At 40.8% G+C, this 9,012-nt stretch overlaps 1 non-coding gene across 1 annotated transcript; it reads right to left on the reverse strand.

Annotated features, from left to right (window-relative positions):
• Positions 1 to 7,270: 7,270 nt before the first annotated feature.
• Positions 7,271 to 7,378, reverse strand: LOC130959115 (small nucleolar RNA R71). Its single transcript, XR_009078210.1, has one exon. It is a non-coding gene; the product is annotated as a small nucleolar RNA R71 (small nucleolar RNA).
• Between the last annotated feature and the right edge of the window lie 1,634 nt (positions 7,379 to 9,012).

Consider the following 9,012-nt stretch of genomic DNA (forward strand, 5'->3'; position numbering starts at 1 on the left):
TACCATAGGCACCATGACCTTCAAGAAGGCTCTGTGTGACTTAGGGTCAAGTGTAAACCTCATGCCTCTCTCAGTAATGGAGAAGCTAGGGATCTTTGAGGTACAAGCTGCAAGAATCTCATTAGAGATGGCAGACAACTCAAGAAAACAAGCTCATGGACTTGTAGAGAATGTCTTGGTAAAGGTTGAAGACCACTACATTCCTGCTGATTTCATAGTCCTAGAGACTGGGAAGTGCATGGATGAAACCATCATCCTTGGCAGACCCTTCCTAGCCACAGCAAAAGCTGTGATTGATGTTGATAGAGGTGAACTGATCATTCAAGTGAATGAAGAATCCTTTGTGTTTAAGGCTCAAGGATATCCCTCTGTCACCATAGAGATGAAGCATGAAGAGCTTCTCTCAAATCAGAGTCAAGAAGAGCCCCCACAGTCAAACTCTAAGTTTGGTGTTGGGAGGCCACAACCAAACTCTAAGTTTGGTGTTGAACCCCCACATTCAAACTCTAAGTTTGGTGTTGGGAGGTTCCAACATTGTTCTGAGTTCTGTGAGGCTCCATGAGCCCTCTGTCAAGCTACTGACATTAAAGAAGCGCTTGTTGGGAGGCAACCCAATGATTATAATTTATATAGTTTCTTTTATTATTTATTTTTTTTTGTAGGTTGATGATCATAAGAAGTCACAAATCCATTGAAAAAGCAAAAACAAAATGAAAAACAGGAAGAAAAATAGCACACCCCTGAGGAAGAAGCTGCTGTTCAAACGCCAGTAAGCCTAGCAATTGGGCGTTTACGCCCAGTCTGGCACCATTCTGGGCGTTTAACGCCAGAAAGGGGCACCAGACTGGCGTTAAACCGCCAGAAAAGGCAAGAACCTGGCGTTAAACGCCAGGAATGGGCACCAGCCCGGCGTTTAACGCCAGAAATGGCTCAAAACGTGATTTTGAGCAACATTTGGTGCAGGATGACTTTTCTTGACACCACGGATCTGTGGACCCACAGGATCCCACCAACCCCACCACCACTCTCTCTTCCCCAAAAACCCTTCACCTATCAAATCCCATCTTTCTCTTAACCACTCACATCCATCCTTCATAAAACCCCACCAACCTCACCCTTCAAATTCAAACCACTTTCCCTCCCAAACCCACCCATATGGCCGAACCCCATCCCCTCTCTCCTATAAATACCCCTCTTCACTCCTTCATTTTCACACACCAACACCACTTCTCCCCCTTCTTTGGCCGAATACACCACCATCTTCCTCTTCCTCATTTCTTCTTCTTCTACTCTCTTCTTTCTTCTTTTGCTCGAGGACGAGCAACATTTTAAGTTTGGTGTGGTAAAAGCGTTGCTTTTTTCGTTTTTCCATAACCATTATGGCATCCAAGGCCGAGAAACCTCTAGAAAGAGGAAAGGGAAGGCAAAAGCTTCCACCTCCGAGTCATGGAGGATAGATTCATTTCAAGGGTGCATCAAGACCACTTCTATGAAGTTGTGGCCTTGAAGAAGGTGATCCCCGAGGTCCCCTTTTCACTCAAAAAGGGTGAATATCCGGAGATCCGCCATGAGATCCAAAGAAGAGGTTGGGAAGTACTTACCAACCCCATTCAACAAGTTGGAATCTTGATGGTTCAAGAGTTCTATGCCAATGCATGGATCACCAAGAGCCATGATCAAAGTATGAACCCGAATCCAAAGAATTATCTTACTATGGTTCGGGGGAAATACTTGGATTTTAGTCCGGAAAGTGTGAGGGTGGCGTTCAACTTGCCTATGATGCAAGGAGATGAACATCCTTACACAAGAAGGGTCAACTTTGATCAAAGGTTGACCAAGTCCTCACAGTCATATGTGAAGAGGGCGCACAATGGAAGAGAGATTCAAGAGGCAAGCCGGTTCAAATGAGAAGGCATGACCTCAAACCCGTGGCTAGGATGGTTGGAGTTTATCCAACGCTCAATCATCCCCACTCAACCAGTCCGAAGTTACTCTAGACCGGGCCATCATGATCCATAGCATCATGATTGGAGAAGAAGTGGAAGTTCATGAGATTATAGCCCAAGAACTCTACAAGGTGGCGGATAAGTCCTCTACCTTGGCAAGGTTAGCCTTTCCTCACCTCATTTGTCACCTCTGTTATTCAGTTGGAGTTGACATAGAGGGAGACATCACCATTGATGAGGATAAGCCCATTACCAAGACAAGGATGGAGCACACAAGAGACCCCTCTCATCATGAGATCCCTGAGATGCCTTAAGGGATGCACTTTCCTCCACAAAACTATTGGGAGCAACTAAACACCTCCCTAGGAGAATTGAGTTCCAACATGGGACAACTAAGGGTGGAGCACCAAGAACACTCCATTCTCCTCCATGAAATAAGAGAAGATCAAAGAATCATGAGAGAGGAGCAACAAAGGCAAGGAAGAGACATTGAGGAGCTCAAGCACTCCATAGGACCTTCAAGAGGAAGGAAGAGCCGCCATCACTAAGGTGGACCCGTTCCTTGATTTCCTTGTTCCCTATTCTTCTGTTTTTCGAATTTTTATGCTTATGTTTATCCATGTTTGTGTCTTGTGATCATTAGTGTCTTAGTGTTTATGCCTTAAAGTTATGAATGTCCTATGAATCCATCACCTTTCTTAAACAAAAACGTGCTTAATTGAAAAGGAAAAGAATTGCATGAATTTTGAATTTATAACATTTAATTATTTTGATGTGGTGGCAACACTTTTGTTCTCTGAATGTATGCTTGAACAGTGGATATGTCTTTTGAATTTGTGGTTCATGAATGTTGGCTCTTGAAAGAATGATGAAAAAGGAGACATGTTACTGAGGATCTGAAAAATCATAAAAATGATTCTTGAAGCAAGAAAAGCAAAAAAAAAAAAAATTTTTTTTTCGAAAAAAAGGGAGAAAGAAAAAAAAAAGAGAAAAAAAAGAAATAAAGATGTGATCCAAAGCAACAAGAGTGTGCTTAAGAACCCTGGACACCTCTAATTGGGGACTTTAGCAAAGCTGAGTCACTCTAAAAAGGTTCACCCAATTATGTGTCTGTGGCATGTATGTATCCGGTGGTAATACTGGAAGACAGAGTGCTTTGGGCCACAACCAAGACTCAATAAAGTAGCTATGTTCAAGAATCATCATACTTAACTAGGAGAATCAATAACACTATCTGGATTCTGAGTCCTAAAGAAGCCAATCATTCTGAGTTCCAAAGGATAAAGTGAGATGCCAAAACTATTCAGAGGCAAAAAGCTAAAAGCCGCCACTCATCTAATTAATACTGATCTTCATAGATGTTTTTGGAGTTCATTGCATATTCTCTTCTTTTTATCCTATTTGATCTTTAGTTGCTTGGGGACAAGCAACAATTTAAGTTTGGTGTTGTGATGGGATAATTTGTATGCTTTTTGGCACTGTTTTTTAGTTTTTAGTTGAGTTCTTAGTATATTTTATTAGTTTTTAGTTAAAATTCACTTTTCTGACTTTACTATGAGTTTGTGTGTTTTTCTGTGATTTCAGGTATTTTCTGGCTGAAATTGAGGGACCTAAGCAAAAATCTGATCAAGAGACTGAAAAGGACTGCAGATGCTGTTGGATTCTGACCTCCCTGCACTCGAAGTGGATTTTCTGGAGCTACAGAAGCCCAATTGGCGCGCTCTCAACGGAGTTGGAAAGTAGACATCCTGGGCTTTCCAGCAATATATGATAGTCCATACTTTGCCCAAGATTTGATGGCCCAAACCGGCGTTCAAAGTCACCTCAAGAAATTCCAGCGTTAAACGCCGGAACTGGCACCTGATTGGGAGTTAAACGCCCAAACTGGCATAAAAGCTGGCGTTTAACTCCAAGACAATCTCTACACGAAAATGCTTCATTGCTCAGCCCAAGCACACACCAAGTGGGCCCGGAAGTGGATTTTTATGTCATTTACGCTTCTTTGTACACCTTAGGCTACTAGTTTTCTATAAGTAGGACCTTTTACTATTGTAATAGAGAGCTGGATAGAGAGTCTTTTGATCATTTTTGATGATTGAACTCACTTGGGAGGCTGGCCATTCGGCCATGCCTAGACCTTGTTCTTATGTATTTTCAACGGTGGAGTTTCTACACACCATAGATTAAGGTGTGGAGCTCTGCTGTACCTCGAGTATTAATGCAATTACTATTGTTCTTCTATTCAATTCCGCTTGTTCTTTTACCAAGATATCACTTGTTCTTCAACTTGATGAAGGTGATGATTGACACCCATCATCATTCTCACCTATGAACAAGATGACTGACAACCATTCTTGTTCTACAAGCATTCAAGGCTTGGTGAATATCTCTTGGATTTCTGATTGCATGATGCATGGTTGATCGCCTGACAACCGAGTGCTCGCCTGACAAACGAGCCAGCCATTCCGTGAGATCAGAGTCTTCGTGGTATAGGCAAGAACTGATGGCGGCATTCAAGAGAATCCGGAAGGTCTAACCTTGTCTGTGGTATTCTGAGTAGGATTCAATGATTGAATGACTGTGACGTGCTTCAAACCTGTAACCTGCTGGGCGTTGGTGACAGACGCAAAAGAATCACTGGATTCTATTCCAGTAGGGGAGGGAACCACACCGGTGATTGACAGTACTGTGACAGAGTGCGTGCATTAGCTTTCACTGCGAGGATGGGAGGTAGCCATTGACAACGGTGAAACCCTACACAAGCTTGCCATGGAAAGGAGTAAGAAGGATTGGATGAAGACAGTAGGAAAGCAGAGAGACGGAAGGGAAGGCATCTTCATACACTTGTCTGAAGCTCTTACACCAATGATGTACATAAGTATCCCTATCCTTATCTTTTATGTTATTTTCGTTCATCACCATTATACATTTGAGTCTGCCTGACTGAGATTTACAAGATGACCATAGCTTGCTTCATACCACCAATCTCCGTGGGATCGACCCTTACTCGCGTAAGGTTTATTACTTGGACGACCCAGTGCACTTGCTGGTTAGTTGTGCGAAGTTGTGTTTATGCCATGGTATTGTGCACCAAGTCTTTGGAGCCATTACTAGGGATTGTTTATGTTTTGAAAAGTATGATCACAATTTCGTGCACCAAGTTTTTGGCGCCGTTGCCGGGGATTGTTCTTGTGTATGGACAACTGACGGTTCATCTTGTTGCTTAGATCAGGCATTTATTTTTTTTCGAAATTCTTGAAGATGAATTCTAGAGTTTCATGATGATTTGCTGAAATCTGGCTGGCTGTAAAGCCATGTCTAATTTCATTGGACCGAGGTTTCAACTTATCATCACAAGAGCTTGTTGATCTTGCTTTTGGAGCAGTGATCTGCTAAGGCTTGGCTGGCCTTTGGCCATGTCTAGTGTTTTGGACCGAAGCTTTCTTTGAAAGCTTGGCTGGCTGTGAAGCCATGTCTAATTCCTGGACTGGAGTCTTAGACTAACATTGCACTGATTCCTGGAATTCTCATTAAGAATTTTGATGTTTTCACTTAATTTTCGAAAAACACAAAAAAAAAAAAAATTTGAAAATCATAAAAACCAAAATATTCTTGCTTGAGTCTAGTGTCTCATCTTAAGTTTGGTGTCAATTGCATGCATTCATTCTTGTGTCTTAAGGATCTTCAAGTAATTCTTGATGATTTCTTACTCTGATCTTTGAATTCTCTTGACTTGAGTGTTTATGTGTCTCATGTAGTGTCAGTAGTATACAAACTGCTAAGTTTGGTGTCTTGCATGCATTGTTATTTGATTCTTGTTGCATTTTGATTATTAAAAATCCAAAAATATTTTTAATTTGTGTCTTTTCAAGTCAATAATACAGAGAATTGAAGATTCAGAACATACTGCAGAGGAATTATACAGAAAAAGCTGGGCATTCGAAAATGCCCAGTGAAGAAGGCAGACTGGCGTTTAAACGCCAGCCAGGGTACCTGGTTGGGCGTTTAACGCCCAAAAGGGTGCATTTTGGGCGTTAAACGCCAGAATGGATGCCATTCTGGGCGTTTAACGCCAGGATGGTGCTAGGGGGAAGATTTTGTTTTTCAAATCAAATTTTTTTCAAGTTTTCAAAGTTTTTCAAAATCAAATCTTTTTCAAATCATATCTTTTCAATCAAATGTTTTCAAAATTAATTTCTTTCCCTTTTCAAAGATACTTACTAACAATTAATGATTTGATTGAACATTTTTTGCCTTTTCTGTTGAGGAAGGGTTTTATGTTTGAATCATATCTTTTCTTGTTAGGCAAGTCATTATTTTTTTTTCAAATCAAATCTTTTTAAAAATTGTTCTCAAATCATATCTTTTAAAATTGTTTTCAAATCAAATCTTTTTAAAACCATAACTTTTCAATCATATCTTCTTAACCACATCTTTTTCAAAATAGTTTTCAATCAAATCTTTTTGATTTCTAATTTAAAAATCTTTTTCAAAAATCACTTGGTTTCTTTTCCACTTTGATTTTCAAAAATCAATTAATGTTTTTCAAAAATGTTTTCAAAATATTTTAATTAATTTTCGAAAATCTTCTTCCCTCCTTCTCACATCCTTCTATTTATGGAGTACCACTCCTTCTCAATGCACAATTCGAACCTTATCTAAGTAAAGTTCGAATTTTTCTTCTCCTTCTTCTTTCTATTTCTCTTTTCCTCTGACACCTCAAGGAATCTCTATACTGTGACATAGAGGATTCCACATTTTCTTGTTTTCTTCTCTTTCATATGAGCAGAAGCAAAGACAAAGGCATTCTTGTTGAAGCTGACCCTGAACCCGAAAGGACCTTGAAGAGAAAGCTAAGAGAAGCCAAAGCACAACTCTCTTTAGAGGACCTGACCGAATTCTTCAAGGAAGAAGAAGACATGGCAGCCGAAAACAACAATAATGCAAACAATGCAAGGAAGGTGCTGGGTGACTTTACTGCACCTACTCCTGATTTTTATGGGAGAAGCATCTCTATCCCTGCCATTGGAGCAAACAACTTTGAGCTTAAGCCTCAATTGGTTTCTCTAATGCAACAGAATTGCAAGTTCCATGGACTTCCAATGGAAGATCCTCATCAGTTCTTAGCTGAATTCTTGCAAATCTGTGACACAGTCAAGACTAATGGGGTTGACCCTGAGGTCTATAGACTGATACTATTCCCTTTTGCTGTAAGAGACAGAGCTAGGATATGGTTGGACTCTCAACCTAAAGAAAGCCTGGACTCTTGGGAAAAGCTGGTCAATGCCTTCTTGGCAAAGTTCTTTCCACCACAAAGATGGAGTAAGCTTAGAGTGGAAGTCCAAACCTTCAGACAGAAGGATGGAGAATCCCTCTATGAAGCTTGGGAAAGATACAAACAATTGATCAGAAGATGTCCCTCTGACATGCTTTCTGAATGGAGCATCATAGGTATTTTCTATGATGGTCTCTCTGAACTATCCAAGATGTCTTTGGATAGCTCTGCTGGAGGATCTCTTCATCTGAAGAAGACGCCTACAGAGGCTCAAGAGCTCATTGAAATGGTTGCAAATAACCAATTCATGTACACTTCTGAAAGGAATCCTGTGAACAATGGGACAAGTCAGAAGAAAGGAGTTCTTGAGATTGATGCTCTGAATGCCATATTGGCTCAGAACAAAATATTGACTCAACAAGTCAATTTGATTTCTCAAAGTCTGTCTGGAATGCAAAATGCACCAAGCAGTACTAAGGAGGCTTCATCTGAGGAAGAAGCTTATGATCCTGAGAACCCTTCAATGGAAGAGGTGAATTACCTAGGAGAACCCTATGGTAACACCTATAATTCTTCATGGAGAAATCACCCAAATCTCTCATGGAAGAATCAAGAGAGACCTCAACAAGGTTTCAATAATAATGGTGGAAGAAACAGGTTTAACAATGGCAAACCTTTTCCATCATCTTCTCAGCAACAGACAGAGAATCCTAAGCAGAACCCCTCTGACTTAGCAACCATGGTCTCTGATCTAATTAAAACCACTCAAAGTTTCATGAATGAAACAAGGTCCTCCATTAGAAATTTAGAAGGACAAGTGGGACAGCTGAGCAAGAAAGTTACTGAACTCCCTCCAAGTACTCTCCCAAGCAACACAGAAGAAAATCCAAAAGGAGAGTGCAAAGCCATCAATATGGCCGAATTTGGAGAGGAAGGGGAGGAAGTGAACGCCACTGAGGAAGACCTCAATGGCGTGCACTAGCCTCCAATGAGTTCCCCAATGAGGAACCATGGGAATCTGGGACTCAAAATGAGACCATAGAGATTCCACTGGACTTACTTCTGCCTTTCATGAGCTCTGATGAGTATTCTTCCTCTGAAGAGGATGAGTATGTCACTGAAGAGCAAGTTGCTAAATACCTTGGAGCAATCATGAAGCTAAATGACAAGTTATTTGGAAATGAGACTTGGGAGAATGAACCTCCTTTGCTCACCAAAGAATTGGATGACTTGTCTAGGCAGAAATTACCTCAAAAGAGACATTTTGGGCGTTAAACGCCAGAATGGGTATCATTCTGGGCGTTTAACGCCAGGAATGGTGCCACTTTGGGTGTTAAACGCCAGAATGGGCACCATTCTGGTCGTTTAACGCCAGGTGTGTAGCATCCTGGGCGTTCAGAAAAACGCCCAGTGATAAAGGATTTCTGGCGTTTAACGCCAGCCAGGGCACCTGGCTGGGCGTTAAACGCCCAAAAGGGGCATCAATTGGGCGTTAAACGCCAGAATGGGTGCCATTCTGGGCGTTTAACGCCAGCAAGGTGGGGGGACCACAATTTTGTTTTCAAATCAGATTTTTTCAAACTTTCCTTTTCTTACCCATATTTTTCTACAAAAATACATTTCAATCTCTCATCATTCACTTTCAAATTTTCAAAAATCTAAAATCACTCTTCAAATCTCTCAAATCATTCCCAAATTTTGTTCAAAAAATTTCACCCTTTTTTCTCAATTTCTTTCCATATCTTCTCAAATCTCCTTTCAAATTTCTCTTTTTTTTTCGAAAACTCCCCT

This window comes from Arachis stenosperma, chromosome 10, assembly GCF_014773155.1.
Source record: "Arachis stenosperma cultivar V10309 chromosome 10, arast.V10309.gnm1.PFL2, whole genome shotgun sequence".
NCBI lineage: Eukaryota > Viridiplantae > Streptophyta > Magnoliopsida > Fabales > Fabaceae > Arachis > Arachis stenosperma.